This window comes from Gracilinanus agilis, chromosome 3 (assembly GCF_016433145.1).
Source record: "Gracilinanus agilis isolate LMUSP501 chromosome 3, AgileGrace, whole genome shotgun sequence".
Lineage (NCBI taxonomy): Eukaryota > Metazoa > Chordata > Mammalia > Didelphimorphia > Didelphidae > Gracilinanus > Gracilinanus agilis.
The window spans coordinates 488,302,718-488,319,278 of record NC_058132.1 but is presented as its reverse complement, the minus strand read 5'-3'; the positions used below and the strand labels follow the sequence as shown (position 1 = coordinate 488,319,278).

At 38.2% G+C, this 16,561-nt stretch overlaps 1 pseudogene; it reads left to right on the top strand.

Moving 5' to 3' along the window:
• The first annotated feature begins 281 nt into the window (after positions 1-281).
• On the top strand, positions 282-4,087 carry LOC123241746 (annotated as a pseudogene).
• The last annotated feature ends 12,474 nt before the right edge of the window (positions 4,088-16,561 follow it).

Genomic DNA, 16,561 nt, shown 5'->3' with positions numbered 1-16,561 from the left:
TCAAATGAGATTTACTGGTCAAAGTCTGGCATATAATAAGCACTATATAAATTTTTATCTTCCCCCATCTACTCTCTCATAGTGGGGTTGAAATCTGAACTGGTCGAGGGCGACCCTATGTTGGAAGTTCTCTATTCTGTTGAAATCACAGCTCCTTTTCACATTTGCATAATCTTCTAATGATTCTCTGTGACTCCAAATCATGGAACACTAAAATCTAAGACATACCACAATTGCAGGTGACCCAAAGGGCAATGAAAAGCTCTATGGAGGGTGTAAGTATGTGCTGGTATATAAGAAATAGTGCAAATATCAAAGTCATGTATGCCATGAAAAAGCCTGGACAGGTAGTTAGAACAAGAGTTAGATAGGTTGGCACCCACAGAATATTTTAAGATACAGAGAAAGGATTCTATCATGTTGGGCATATCATCCCAAACATGGAGCAACCCAATTTAGATCCATTACAGAAATGGAATGTATTTCCTCATTGATGGTCTTTAAACCTGCTTGTCAAGTTTGTTGTATCTCATGCATGAGTTGACCTACATGGTCCCTGATATCACTTGCCACTCTGAAAATTTGTGGTTCTAGAAATTATAGAAGGCCTTGAATAAGAATTTGCATAGGACATAAAAGCATATTTGAATTACAATCTTTTGGGGATATGAAATATCTATTCTAGTATCATGGATTCATTGAAATAAGGTAGGGTTTGCTTATAAAATATTAGTAATTATAAGAATGATAGAGCTAATAACCAATGTTTAATAGATAGAAGGGAGATAGTCTATGAGGGAGACTCTCTTCCAGCTTTCCCCTCAGGGCCAAATATTCACTGCCGAGACTTTGAGGGGATGTCACTCTGAAACTGGGTGACCTGGATGGTCATGCTGCCCCACAGGAGTTAGGAGTGAGGCTTCCCTATAAGAGAAGGTATAGGGGACCCCAATCCGATTCCAAATGAGGGCAGAGTTCATGCAAGCCTCCCCTGAGGTCAGCCAACTTCACAGCAGTTGGTCTGGCTCCAAGATGGAGGCAGCCAGACTAAGCTGAGATTCCCCTCCCCTCGTTGTCTCACAGGCACTCTGGAATGCTATCTGACTAATGAGTGGCTTTTATTAATCACAATTCAGGGATTGGGGAAAAGGATAAAGGGCAGAGGGATTTTGGGGTGCCCTCTTCTCTATTTCTATGGGGTCTGTCCTAAGCATCTCCCCTCACCTCTTCTCCTTCAGTTTCTATTTCTATTTCCTATTTCTATTCTTTTCTATAATTGCAAGTCAAACTGGAAAGGGTCTCTCATCAAGGTTGGGTAATGGGGGAAGCAGTCTAAGAGAACGCTCCCAAAATGGAATCCCAAAAACTTAGCTGACTTGATGATTGAAGTCTTGCTGGGTGAGAAGAGATGGAATCTTTGACCAGGGAATCAGGGTATCAATGTCCAAAGATAGATCCTCAGGAAGCCCTCAGGACTGGATCTGAGCTGAGATGTTCACCTCCTCCCTCTCTCAGTCCTCTGCCAGAAGTCCTTCTCCTTCTTCCTCTTGAGAATTACCCTAAATTCCCTCTGGTCTCAACTGTCAGTAATTGTCACCAATGGCCTTCTTCTGGCTCTTTTTGTCCCATCCCCCATCCTTACAGTACAGGTCTAAGTCATATTGCCCAAGATAAGTATTCCTAAATAGACATGTAGGATATGACCTACCCCCAAGACAGATTACTTGTGTTTTGTTTTGTTTTGTGAAAAACTTGTATTTGTTTTCAGTGAAATCCAAATCAACAAGTGATTTCTTATTTCTGGTGAAACTAAGCTTAGAGAATAAATATTTTATTGGTTAGTACTATATCGTCCATAACATTTTTAGGTTTAATCTTTGATTTCATTGGCATAGGAAACTCCTACTGAGAAAACTTCTTCTATCAAAGCAGATCAATGCTTTCTCTGCAACTAAGGATCTCAAAGAGTTGACTAGGATACTGAGAAGTTAAGAGTTCTGCTGAGAACCACAGAGCCAATATTATATGTCAGAGATGGGACATAGGTCTTTTTGATTTCTAAAACTGGCTTTCTCTCCATGCTATGGCCACATAAAAATATCAAGCTATTTACTCTCCATCCAATTTGTTTTTTTCTCTCCAAGATCCTTCTTTTCATCATGGTGCTCACTGAAATGTGATTCTACTTAAACATTTTTGCCAACAACAAACATCTAGAAAACTGCCTCAGTGAGAAGCACCACAGGTATCATTTCTTTGTCAAGATGGACAGAATTAATTCTCTTGTTCTTTCCAGACACATTTTTTGACAAAAAGATTTCCATTTTCTATTTTCTTGGCTTTTCTTTTTCTTCCTTTACCTAAACAGATCCAACTTACCTGAACTTGGCCATGAAGCCTTCTTTACTGGTCATTCCTGGAGACAATCTCTGAACTTTAGAATAAAGTATCAAATCCAAGGCTAAAATGGAAGGGCAAATAGTCTGTGAACAGATTACTAGTTCTGACCTTTAAAAGGAAGATGAGTGGGGCCCAAAGGGGAGAAAAGGATTATGGATGCCTTCAAAAAAATTGAACAATGATACACACTTTTTTCAAGATTTACTTTTCCCTCTGAAGTTTTTTTTATTAACTTCCAGATGTCTTCTACTATCAGGAACTTGCAAGAAACAGGACTTTGTTAATATCCTATATATCTTTTCATGAGTCACAATGGATAAGCAATCAAATTTAAGAAAAAATATTTGTCTTTCTGCCACTGTGAACAGACTTTGTGAATAATTGTTGGGAATTCAGGTATTTGGCAGATTCCAAAATACCAAGCATACAAATTACAATATTTTATGATCAATAAAGGAAAATGTTGTTCAAACAGGATTATGAGAAAGGAAAATATTTTTACTGATACAAAGAACATGTAATATAAATGTAGCACTAAAATGCTACACTGGTGATTGCAACTATAATTTGGTATCTACAACCACAGGTCTGAATAGTTTTACAAACTATTTTTCAGGATTGGATTTCTCCACTACAGATTAATATCTAGAACTTTGTCAGGATTTTAAACAAATTATTGAGCCTCACTACCATCCCTGGGCTTGATAGTGAGTGTATGAAGCTGTTGGAAAAGAGGACTCTTTCAGTATCCCTTTTCAGCTTTAAGAAGTGTGGAGACTCTGCCCATTGGAGCAGGAGGCTGGAGAGCTAAACAAAGCCTGGGCCTGGGCCCTTTGTTTCTGGTACTGGAGTTGCTGGCCACCTTCTCCTCCAAGGATCGCCATCCCAAGCCTAAACAAAGCCACTGACCTCCTGTGTTTGGGATTCCTCACGAGTTCATTCACGGGATCTATGATGAGATCACCTGGAGAGTACCCAAGCAGGCTCTGGAAATCACCCTGGTCAAAGGAATTGATGAGGGTCCTGAAGGGCTCAACTTCCCATCTATGAGAATATGGGCATCAATGTCAGAGTGCTAATGGGTGCAAACATCATGAATGTGGTGGCTGCTGAGAACACCATCAGCAGCAAGGTCTTGGAGAATGGGCTTCTCTTCATGGAACTCTTCCAGACCCTGAATTTTCGAATCACCATTGTGGATGATGCTGACACTGTATAATTGTGAGGTGCACCCAAGAAAATTGTGGGGGTAGGAGCTGACTTCTGTGATGGACTCCACTGTGGAGATAACATCAAGGCTGTTATCATTTGCCTGGGACTCATGGAAATGACCTTCACCAAGATCTTTTGCAAAGGGAACATATCCATGGCCACCTTTCTGGACAACTGCAGCAGCCTGGATAACTTAATTGTCACATACAATTGAAGTATTTGTCAACAGAAAAAACCATTAAGGAATTGAGGAAAGAAATATTAAATGGGATCTCAGGGACCTAGACTTCAAGTGTACCTTATCCTCAAGCAGAAGGGCATCCTGAATAAGTTTTACCTGTTTATATCTGTCTATCAAATTTGCTATGAAGGTGGAGCAATCCAGAAGATGCTTTCCAGCCTTCAGAGCCACTCAGATCTAAAAAGGATGATGCTAAATGCCTGGGGAGCCTCTGCCTTTCCAAGTGACCCATAGACTTAGGCAGCAATGATGGTTGAGGCCAGAAGCTTGTTGCCTGACATCCTACTCTAGACATGAATGAATGTTGATGGATTTCTCCAGGTTCATTCTTTTCTAGCCCAGGTGGAGAGTGGATAGATGGATGGATGGTTGGATGGATGGATGGATGGATGGATGGATGGATGGATGGATGGCCTACTGCTGGATAGATTGGTGAACTCATTGCATTGGCCTAGTTGTAGGTGTTTAAGATGCCATCGAACAAGTTTTGTACAGCTAAACCTATGTGACATCTGTCTGTGCATGTATTTGTCCTTTTGTGTGTAGGGGAGGGCCTCCAAACCACAAAATCTTTTGGTTTCGTTTTTTTGAATTACCCCCATCTTGATAGCTTGGGTGATAGGAACTATCTTTTCTCTTTTCTTTTTCTTTGTTTTTCAGTTCATTAATATTATGTCTTTGGGTGAGAGTAATTCTATTTTTTAAAAAATTAACCAGCATTATTATGGTGGATGGGAAAGAAGGGATGACATTCATCTGTTCAATACACCAAATTTGCAAAGAGAATTTTACCTCCTGCCTTAAGTCAAATCAAGAAACATTTATTAATAAGCACCTACTGTGTGCGAAGCACTGTGCTAATTTCAGGGATGGGGTAAAGAGAGGGCAGAGACAAGAACAAAATACAATCCCTGCAAGGGAGTTCACAGTCTAATAACAGAGTCAGCATTGTTTTTGATGAATACTGCAAGGCATTTGGTTTTTTTTTTTGAATGTCATTTTAAATCAGGTTATACCTGATTTATTAATTAAGTCAGGTTATACCTACATTGTTCCTATTTCTACAGTTTCTTGCATTTGTCATAATCTTGCCTGGCTGCTGTTTTGCTCTTTTGGAAGTCCACTGGCAATGGCAGTTTGCTGGTGTGGGGTCATGGTCCTTTTTTCCCTCTCTCACTCTTCTGTGTTAGTGCTTAGGCTTAGAATTTTAAGAACAATGTTGTGAAAAACACATATCCTCTCCCCTCCCCATTTCCCAAACATTTTCTAAGACTGCTTAAAGGCTTTTCCCAGCTTGGTGTTGTTGCCAAATATAGAATACTTGGTGTAAAAAACAAAATAAAACAAAACAAACAAAAAAAGAAGTATGGAGACTATTTCATTTCCATCTCTCTTGAGAGCTATAATGAGATTATGACACATAGTTAGATTATCCTTGAAGCAATTTCTGATAAAGGACATGCCATGTTGAAAGGGGGATAGATTAAGGAGTAATTGCATGGTTTACCAAAGGGTTTCTTAGCAGTCTCTCTGGTATTTTTGAAATTTTGTCCAGTTTATAAGTATATGAATGACCAGTTTAGAAGAGGCTCTTCTGTTTTGTAGCGTGAGGTGTACCTGTAATAGTTCTTATGGAAAAATGATACTTCTTTCCCTCACCACTCTAACCATACTGGCTGAACCTCAGATTCTTGGTTCAGAACAGACATTAGATATTCTAGACCACCTTAATTTGAAATAAAAATTTTATAATCTCTCACATTTTAAAGTAATAGTGATTTGCCTTGGAAGTGCTATTTCTATACTCCTGTTTAGTTGAATAACCTAGTAGGTGTCAGTATCTCTTTTGTTTTCCACTTTATATTGACTTCTTTTCTTTTTGCCATTCTTAAAAGTTTTTAGGGGATAAGATAGCTACAGAGTAGAAGCAAGGCACTTAGCTCTCCTAACTGACCCATACACAATACTTCAAAAGGACACAAAAACCAAATCCAGATGAACAAAGGGACCCCACAATAGGGTGCATCATTGAAGGTATGTGGGATTTGGGCATTTCCATGCTATAAGGGAGTGAAATAGCTCCCACTAAAACGCAAGCTGATTAACCCTACAGAGCCAGCGCACAAGAGTTAAAGCAAGTGTGGGGCATTCTCTAAGTTCTTGGCAGCTAACTGGGACCACCAGGGGCTTGCTCCTGAGAGCAGCAAGATTTAAGACCCCAAAAGGCTAAAGAGCATGGACCTTGAGTACAGACCTTGGGCATGGACCTAGAGCTGAGGGGTGATAAACAGTGGAAGCAGTGAGATGAGACTCAAAAAGGAGCCTTGGGTAGAGGATCAAGAGTGGGGCAATCTCTGGGGTCTTGGCAGCTGACTGGGACCACCAGGGGCTTGACCCTGAGAACAGCTATACTTGAGACCCAAGGAGGCTAGAAAGTGCAGACCTTGGGTGCGGGGAATAGAACTGAGAGGGGCAGCAGATAGCAAAAGCCTAGCAGACAGTAGAAGCTGCCCTGAGACTCGTAAAGTAGCCTCAGGCAAAAACTGCTCCAAAGCCCCATACACAGAGAGCCTGCCCGCCTTATTCAGACTTCTGCCTGAGAAGGAAAAACCAGCATAGTGATGGCAAGCAATGCCCAAGAAATAACCACCAGAAAGAACAAAAGAAAGGCACTGACACTTGATAATTTTTACAGAGAAAAAACCCTGACCAAAGAGCAGACAGCAGAGGACAAACAAATAAACACATCCAAACCCTCCCCAAAAAATGAAAATTGGTCACAAGTTCTTGAAGAGTTCAAATCTGAGATCATGAGAAAGATGGAAGAGATTTGGCAAGAAAAGTTGGAAATAGCTCAAAAAGAAATTAACAGTTTTAAAGACAGAAACTCCCAAATGGAGAAAGATGCCCCCAAATCAAACAAAATGAAAAGCAAATTGGAGACCCAAATTATACAGCAGGGAACTATGAAAAACAGGATAGATCAAATCAAAAAGGGAAATCAAAGATTATAGCAGAAAACCAGTCTCTAAAGACCAGAATTGGGCAAGTAGAAGCCAATGATCTTGCAAGACAGCAAGAACTAATAAAACAAAGTCAAAAGAATGACAAAATAGAATGAAACATGAAATATCTCAATGACAAGATGACAGACCAAGAAAACAGGTCTAGAAGATACAATTTGAGAATTATTGGTCTTCCTGAAAAATCAGAAACGAACAGAAATCTGGACATCATACTACAAGAAATTATCCAAGAAAACTGCCCTGATGTTCTTCAACAAGAGGGCAAAATAGATATTGAAAGAATCCATAGATCACCCTCTATACTAAATCCTCAAAAAGTTTTTAGGATCTTAGATTAGGATTTGGAAAGAGACCTTAGAGGTCATCTAATCCAATCTCATTATTTTGCAAATGAAGAAACTGAGGCTTCAAGCTTTAAAATCTGTTAATGGTCATGCAAGTTAGCAGCATTTGATTTGAACCGGGATTTGATTTTTGGGTCTTTTTAACTCTAAATCAATCCATTGTTCTTTCCATCATATCACTATTTTTTAAAAAACTTTACCTTCTGTCTTGGAATTGTACTATCTATTCCAAGGCAGAAGAGCAATAAGGTCTAGGGAATCAAGGTTAAGCCCTCTGGGGGTAAGTGGCTTTCCCAGGATCACACAACTAGGAAGTGTTTGAGACCAGATTTGAAGCTAAAATCTCCCATCTCCAGGCTGTCTGTCTATCTAGTCAGCCATCTAGCTGCCCTCCATCATATCATTATTTTTTAAAACCTTTACCTTCAGTCTTAAAATCAATACTAAGTATCACTTTCAAGACAAAAGAGCACTAAGGGCTAGGCATTTAGAGGAAGTGACTTGCCCAGGGTTACTCAGATTTGAATCTAGGACCTCTTGTCCCCAGGCCTGGCTTTCTATCTACTGAGCCACAAAATTACTCTCCCTCCATAAAAAAGGGGGGGCAGAATACATATTGAGCTTGCTTAATATTATATTCTGTATATCTAATTAATAAATGCTTATGATAACTGCTTCAGGATATAAGTAGGGACAATTAGTACATTATGATAAATATGTTATAGAATAGCAATTAGTATGTAACTACTTTGAATTTATTTGTATATATTATTTACACATATTTGTATGTATTATATACACCGTATATACACATACACATGTATATATTATATATACACAAGCATATTTTTGTCACCACAATAAAATGTAAACTTTTTGTGAGTAAGAATTGATTCAGTCTTTGTATTTGTATCCTTAATGTCTAGAATAGTGCCCAGCACATAACAGATAATTAAAATAAATGCTTATTGTTTGACAAGAGGTGCCAATGAAATCCTTACAAAACCTTTTGAAGATGTAAATATTTTGGCCTTTAATTTGCAGATGAGGAAACTAAGTCACTGAAAAAGGCCACTCAGCAAATTAAGTTAGCCTTTATGTAAAATCCTATTATAGTTCCTGGTTCCAAAGTTCATTACAGGAATAACAAGTCTAATGTCTCAATAGCCTGTTCCTGGGTCCAGCAGAGATGCAAAAGGAAATGTATCCTGAACATCCCAGCTTACCATCAAAAAGGAAACAGGGAATAGGAGAGCCTTATCAGAGGGCGTGAGATCTTTGATTTTATGTACTTGCTTTATTCTGGTTCCCTGGCAGCTAGCTAGCTTCCATCCTGGATCTCTCATTGCAGTTCTAACAGTACTTGTGTTCAGGTTTCAACCCAGCTTGTATCTTGTTTCCATTCCTGTGTTCTCTTTTCTCATTGTGAATCTTGAGAAGAATCAGAGCCATTTGGACCCCTTCAAGTCATGGAAACATCATTAACAATTATTTTCCATAGCCTATTAGAAGGGTTTGACTAGAATATTAAGCTCAATAATAAGATCAAGGCATAACAGTGGCTGGAACTGAAGAGTGCTTTGCAGGATATGTAGAAATATCTCAGGTTTCTATGATGCTTTAAGGTTTATAAAATGCTTTCTGAATAGCAGCTCTGTCTACTAGTTGTTCAGTCTTTTCTGTTGTGTCCAATTCTTTGTGACCCCATTTGGGATTTCTTGATAAAGATACTAGAGTGGTTTGCCATTTCCTTCACCATCTGATTTAACAGATGATAAAACTGAGACAAACAAGGTTAAATGACTTGCCCAGGGTCACACAGTTAATAAGAGCCTGAGTCTGACTTGAAGTCAAGTTTTCCTGACACCATGCCTGACACTCTATTTACTATGTTGGAAAGTAGTATGAGTATTATTATTTCCATTTTACAGATGGGGACACTGAGACTGAGAGAGATTTAAGTGATGTGCCCATTATCATACAGATAGTAAGTGTCAGAGCCAGGATCCTTCCCAGGTGTTTTAATTCCAGGTTCAAGGTTATTTCTGTTATATTGTTCCACTACTTAATCTCTCATTGCTTTGTGTCTTTGGGTTAGCTCTATGAAATGCTTAGAAACTGTTCTTGCTCACAGAAATTAACTAAAGTATTAAATATTTTCCAAATATCATCTGTTCTTCTTTCCTTTCATTTAATAAATAAACATCTCAACTTCTGCAATACTATTAGAATTAGCATAGGCATTTTTTCTGATAGGATAAATTGTAAAATATGATTGGAGGCCAATATGGCACTGGCTGATGTCCTGTGTACAAAATGGGATAACTTTTGACTCTTTTTTGACATTTTGACTCTTTGGGAGTTTTTTGGTTCGTGTATAAATTGGATTGAAGTGAGGTAGAGTTGCACAGAGTAGTTGGTTTCACTCCCTCTGGAATCATCAAAGTCCATTGGCAAGACAAAAGACATCGAGATGACTAGTGATGGCTCAGGATGCAGGGGACGACCTTGACTTCTTTGATGTCTAACCAAACTCTAAGCACTTCACCATAGTTGCTTCCAAATGCCTTCATGGCTATTGGAATAAATTGTTCCCATCCACCCCTTCCATCCAGGAAAGTCTTCACATGCTTGGAATGTGAAGATACTTGCCCAATTCCAACTCACCAACAGGTTTGAGGACTGTCCTGCTACAGTTTCTTGGTGCCCCAAAGAAGGAAAGCAGCTCTGAAAAAGGCTCAATAAGCTCTCACACTAGTCTAGGTACTAGTCTTCCCTGAACACCCCATATACCCATAAAACAGCACTAATGTTCTCTTATGTGGTTGGTCTTTGGTTAAAACTTAATCTTTTTAACTACCAGCTAACTTGTTATCCTTTAAAATATCAAAAAATATGCTTGTGGTCACTGATTTAAGTTGGGTTTTTAAAAAGGCATTTTTCCTTCAAGTGGTCGCCATCTTTATCATGCCAGTAGATGAATGGTGGTGTTTAGAGGTCAGATCATTAGGCTCTTCTCCAGGCATGAGTAACTGAAATGAATTATGGATTTCTACTTTTTAGTTTTCTCCTTTACCCTTTCCCATCTTTTCCTCTATGTTCTTCTTTATACTCACCTCCCTTCAGCCCTACCCTTTATCTCCTCCACTTCTTTACCCTTCTCTGGGTATAAATTTCACTTTTGATCATATGACCCTAGACAAGTCACTTAATCTCTATGCTTCAGTTATTTGGTAATCTCATCAGCTCTTATAAGTGTAATTATCAAATATTCCCAAGATCTACATAGCCAACCTCTCTCCTGAGCCCTAGTCTCATATTATTGATTACTAGTGATTTGTTAGTTGCCAAATCCAATAAACCTTTTTTTTAATCAATCTTCATTTTCCTTGACCTATCTGTAGCTTTTAACATTGTTGATCACTATCTCTTCCTTAATATTCTCTTCTCTCTAGGTTTTCAGAACTCTAATGTCTCCTGGTTCTTCTCTTCTTTTTCTTACTACTTCTTTTCTTTGCTAGACCAGGGGCTACCCCTTTAACCATAGACCCCTCAGGGTTCTGTCCTGGACTGTCTGTTCTTCTCTCTTTATACTACTTCACCTGGTGATCTCATCAGTTCCTGTGGATTTAGTTACCATCTCTATGCTGATGATTCTCAAATCAATCTATCTTGCTCCAACATCTCTGGTGATATCTCTGACTTCCTTTCAGATATCTCAGACTGGATGTCCAGTAGATATTGTCAGCTTAACATGTCCACAACAGATCTCATTATCTATTTACCTAAACCCTTCCCCACTTCTACCTTCCCTATTACTGTAGCAGGCAAAACCATCTTCCCTGTCCTGAAGGCTCATAATCTAGGTGTCATCTTGAACTTTTCATTATCTCCCATCACCCTAGTACAGACCTGAATCACCTCATACCTGAATTATTTCAATAGCATGCTAGTGGGTCTGCCTGCCTCAAGTCTTTCCTCACTCCCATTCATTTTCTAAGATTGATTTTTCTAAAGCTTAGATCCAATCAAATCAAACTCCAATATCTCCCTATTGCCTCCAGGATCAAATACAAAGTATTTGTTTGGTATTCAAAATCTTTCATAATCTAGCCCACTCCCACCTTCCCAGTTATCTTAACCATTACTCTTTGACTCTGTGACACTGGCCTCCTGGCCATCTCACAAAGATGTTCCATCTATAGGCTTTGGTCATTTTCTCTGGCTGCTCTGTGCCTGGAATGTTCTTCCTCCTCAATTCTACTAAATGGCTTCCCTGGCTTCTTTTAAATTCCAAGTAACCTCATGTTTTATAGGAAGCCTTTCCCAACTGCTCTAAATTCTAGCCTCCCATCTGTTAATTACTTTTTATCTTCTATATAGCTTTTTGGTACCCATTTGTTTGCTTGTTGCCTCCCTCATTAAATTGTAAACTATTTGGGGCAGGTTCTATCTTTTACCTCTTTTTGTATTCCTGGTGCTTAGCATAGTGCCTGGTACTTAGTAAGTGCTTGATAAATATATTGATTCCTCCTAGAGGCATTTCAATTTGAGTGGAGGGAGTTGCTACATCAGGAGTTTCCCACTGTAGAAATCATTGATCCTTTCAGTATTTGCATAATCCATTTTGTTAGGGAACTAGAATATTAATTTAATCTCTGTAGTTTAAGAGATATAGATAAACAGAGAAATGCAATCCAATGCAAATTTTTTTTTTATTTTAAACAGGTTTATTGAGCAGATCTCTTTAGAAAACAAACAGCAAAACACTGACAGGGTACATGAATACACAGTGGAAATACTAGGGAAATTCCTCTATGCTCCCTACTGCACCCAATGCAAATTTTTAAAAGAAATAGAATGTCCAAATGCCATATTAAGTACCACAGTAATTGAAAATCTATTGTTATTATATATCTCAATCAAATCCTGATTCTAACTTGGGTCAGCCATAGAATTTCCAATTTTAGAAGGCATCCCTAGAACTAGACTGGGTCTTATAACTTTCATATTAAAATATAAATATTTTCAAAATATTTTATTTTCCTAATTGCATGTAATAATTTTCCACATAAATCTTCAGATTCAAATTGTTTCTCTCTCTCCCTTCCCTCCCTCTTCCTAGAGATGGTAAGCAATTTGATTTGGGTTATATATATATATTATCATGCAAAACATATTTCCATATTGTTCATTGTTGTAAGAGAATAATCATACAAAACCAAAACCCCAAAATAAAAAAATAAAAACCCAAATCATCCAAAGTGAAACACCCTGTGCTTTTATCTGCATTCCTATTCTAACAATTCTTTCTCTGAACATGGATAGTATTCATTGTCATAGGTCCTTCAGATTGTCCTGGATCAAGACAAACACAGGAATTATATGAACATAACTACAAAACACTGTCCACAGAATTAAAACTAGATCTAAACAATTGGAAAAAACATTAATTGTTCATGGCTAGGATGAGCTAACATAATAAAGATGACAATCCTGCACAAATTAATTTACTTATTCAGTGCCATACCTTTCAAACTACCAAGAAACTTTTTTACTGAATTAGAAAAAAACTATAAGATTGTTCGGAAGAACAAAAGATCAAGAATATCAAGGGAAATAATGAAATAATGAAAAAAATGTGAAGGAAGGGGGCCTAGCAGTACCAGATCTTAAACTGTACTATAAAGCTGTGGTCATCAAAACAGTATGGTCTTGGTTAAGGGAGGATCAATGGAATAGACTTGGGATAAATGACCTCAGCAAGACAGTGTATGATAAACTCAAGAATCCCAGCTTTTGGGACAAAAATCCACTATTTGACAAAAACTGCTGGTAAAATTGGAAAACAGTATAGGAGAGATTACGTTTAGATCAACATCTCACACCCTACACCAAGACAAACTCAGAATGGGTGAATGACTTGAATATAAAGAAGGAAACTATAAGTAAATTAGGTGAACACTGAATAGTATACCTGTCAGATCTTTGGAAAAGGAAAGATTTTAAAACCAAGCAAGAGATAGAAAAAAATTACAAAATATAAAATAAATAATTTTGATTACATTAAATTAAAAGGTTTTTGTACAAACAAAACCAATGCAATCAAAATTAGAAGGGAAGCAACAAATTGGGAAAAAATCTTTATAACAAAAAATTCAGACAAAGGTCTAATTACTCAAATATATAAGGAGTTAAATCAGTTGTACAAAAAAGCAAGCCATTCCCCAATTGATAAGTGGGCAAGGGATATGAATAGGCAATTTTCAGATAAAGAAATCAAAACTATCAATAAGCACATGAAAAAGTGTTCTAAATCTCTTATAATTAGGGAAATGCAAATCAAAACAATTCTGAGGTACCACCTCACACTAGCAGATTGGCTAAAATGATGGCAAAGGAAAGTAATAAATGTTGATGGGAATGTGGCAAAATTGGGACATTAATGCATTGCTGGTAGAGTTGTGAACTGATCCAACCATTCTGGATGGGAATTTGGAACTATGCTCAAAGGGTTTTTTTTTTAACCCTTGTACTTCGGTATATTGTCTCATAGGTAGAAGAGTGGTAAAGGTGGGCAATGGGGGTCAAGTGACTTGCCCAGGGTCACACATATGCTCAAAGGGTTTTAAAAAGACTACCTGCCTTTTGATCCAGTCATACCACTGCTGGGTTTATACTGCAAAGAGATAATAAGGGAAAAGACTTGTGCAAAAATATTTATAGCCTCACTCTTTGTGGTGGCAAAAAATTGGAAAATGAGGGGCTGCCCTTCGATTAGGGAATAGCCGAACAAATTGTGGTATCTGTTGGTGATGGAATACTATTGTGATATAAGGAATAATGAACTGGAGGAATTCCATGTGAAATGGAATAATGACCTCCAGGAATTGATGCAGAGTGAAAGGAGCAGAACCAGAAGAACCTTATACACAGAGACTGAAATACTGTGGCACAATCAAATGTAATGGACTTCTCTATTAGCGGCAAGGCAATGATCCAGGACAATTCTGAGGGACTTATGAGAAAGAACACTATACACATCTAGAGAAAGAACTGTGGGAGCAGAAACACAGAAAAAAAACAACTGCTTGATCACATGGGTTGATGAGGATATGATTGGGGATGTAGACTCTTAATGATCACCATAGAACAAATATCAATAATATGGAAATAGGTCTTGATCAATAACTCATGTAAAACCCAGTGGAATTGCACATTGGCTGTGGGAAGGGGTGAGAGGAGGGGAAGGAAAGAACATGAATCATGTAACCATGCAAAAATTGACTTAATTAATCAATAAAAAAATTTTTTAATTGATCCTGGATCATTGTATTGCTGAGAATAACAGTCTTTCATAATTGCTCATCCCACAATATTGCTGTTACTGTTTACAATGGTCTTCTAGTTCTGCTTATTTCATTCTGCATCAGTTCATTTGGACTTTCCAGCACTTTCTGAAATCATCCTGATCATCATTGCTTACAGCACAATAGTATTTCATTACCATCATATACCACAATTGGTTCAGCCAGTCCCTGAGGAAGGACCACCTACTCAAAAGAATCTAGAACTCAGCATTAATGTGGCAAAGGCTATTTTATTTCATCTTTGAGAGAATGGGTACTCATTAGCCATTGTTACAGCCAGCAAGCAATTACAAGGAATGGAAGCAAACAGTCCTTTTTTATCCTAGTTCCTAATAGGAAACAGTTCTTCCTCGCATTCACCATTGGCCAGTTACTAGAGAGTTATAATCTAGTTTGGAGAGCCAGCTGATTGGAAGGCAATTTACAATGCCTCAATTCACCCTAATCATTCACATTATGAGAGCAGTCTTCCATCTTGTCAGGACCTGTTCCTCACATTCCCCGAGTGGTGGACATTCCCTTCAATTTCTAATTCTTTGCCACCACGAAAAGGGCTGTATAACTTCCATATTTAAAACTTGGGTTACTTATTTTCTCAGAAGGTTCTTCTGCTTATAACTCAAGACAAGGTATCAAAACAAGGATTTTTCACTTTTTTATGTATCATAAACCCCTTTGGCAGTCTGGTGAAGCCTATGAACCCCTTCTCAGAATGTCTTTTTAAGAATCATAATTGATGGAATTTTGAAATTTCAGCCAGAAGTCAGTAAAAATAAAAATATAGTTTTCCCATCCAATTTCACAAACACCCTGATATCTATCCATGGAGTTCAGGTTAAGAAACTGCATGAAGGGATTTCTGAGGACTATAAAGGTATCTTCATTTTCTCTCTCTTTAATGACTTTCTACTCTTCCCTATAGTAACTTAGCTGTTTCCTTCCATGATCAGAGCAGAGTCTTCCTAAAATATGAAGTACACATAGACAATCTCTTTCCCCCTACTTTCCCTTCCAAATAGGATGTACTGACTTGAATGATAACCTTGCTTTCTTGGAGAGAAACCCTGTTCCTTCTTCCCTCCAGTGTTATCAGAACAGAGAAAATACAATGTTAAATTCCTAGTGCTAACAGAACTCCCAAACTGAAGTAACAAAAATATACCTGCCTAACAAAATTAATTAAAAAAAATTTTAAACATTTATTAATATTCATTTTTAACATGGTTACATGATTCATGCTCCTACTTTCCCCTTCACCCCCCGCACTCCCCCCACCCATGGCCGATGCACATTTCCACTAGTTTTGTCATGTGTCCTTGATCAAGACCTATTTCCAAATTGTTGGTAGTTGCATTGGTATGGTAGTTTCGAGTCCACACCCTCAATCATGTCCACCCCGACCCATGCGTTCAAGCAGTTGTTTTTCTTATATGTTTCCTCTCCTGCAGTCCTTCCAATGAATGTGGGCAGCGTTCTTTACCATAGATCCCTCAGAATTGTCCTGGGTCATTGTATTGCTGCTGGTACAGAGGTCCATTACATTCAATTTTACCATAGTATATCAGTCTCTATGTACAATGTTCTTCTGGCTCTGCTCCTTTCACTCTGCATCTGTTCCTGGAGGTCTCTCCAGTTCGCCTGGAACTCCTCCAGTTTATTATTCCTTTTAGCACAATAGTATTCCATCACCCGCATATACCACAGTTTGTTCAGCCATTCCCCAATTGAAGGACATACCCTCCTTTTCCAGTTTGTTGCCACCACAAAAAGCACAGCTATAAATATTTTCGTACAAGTCTGTTTATCTATGATCTCTTTGGGCTACAAACCCAACAATGGTATGGCTGGATCAAAGGGCAGGCATTCTTTTATAGCCCTTTGAGCATGATTCCAAATTGCCAGCCAGAATGGCTGGATCAGTTCACAGCTCCACCAGCAATGCATTAATGTCCCAATTTTGCCACATCC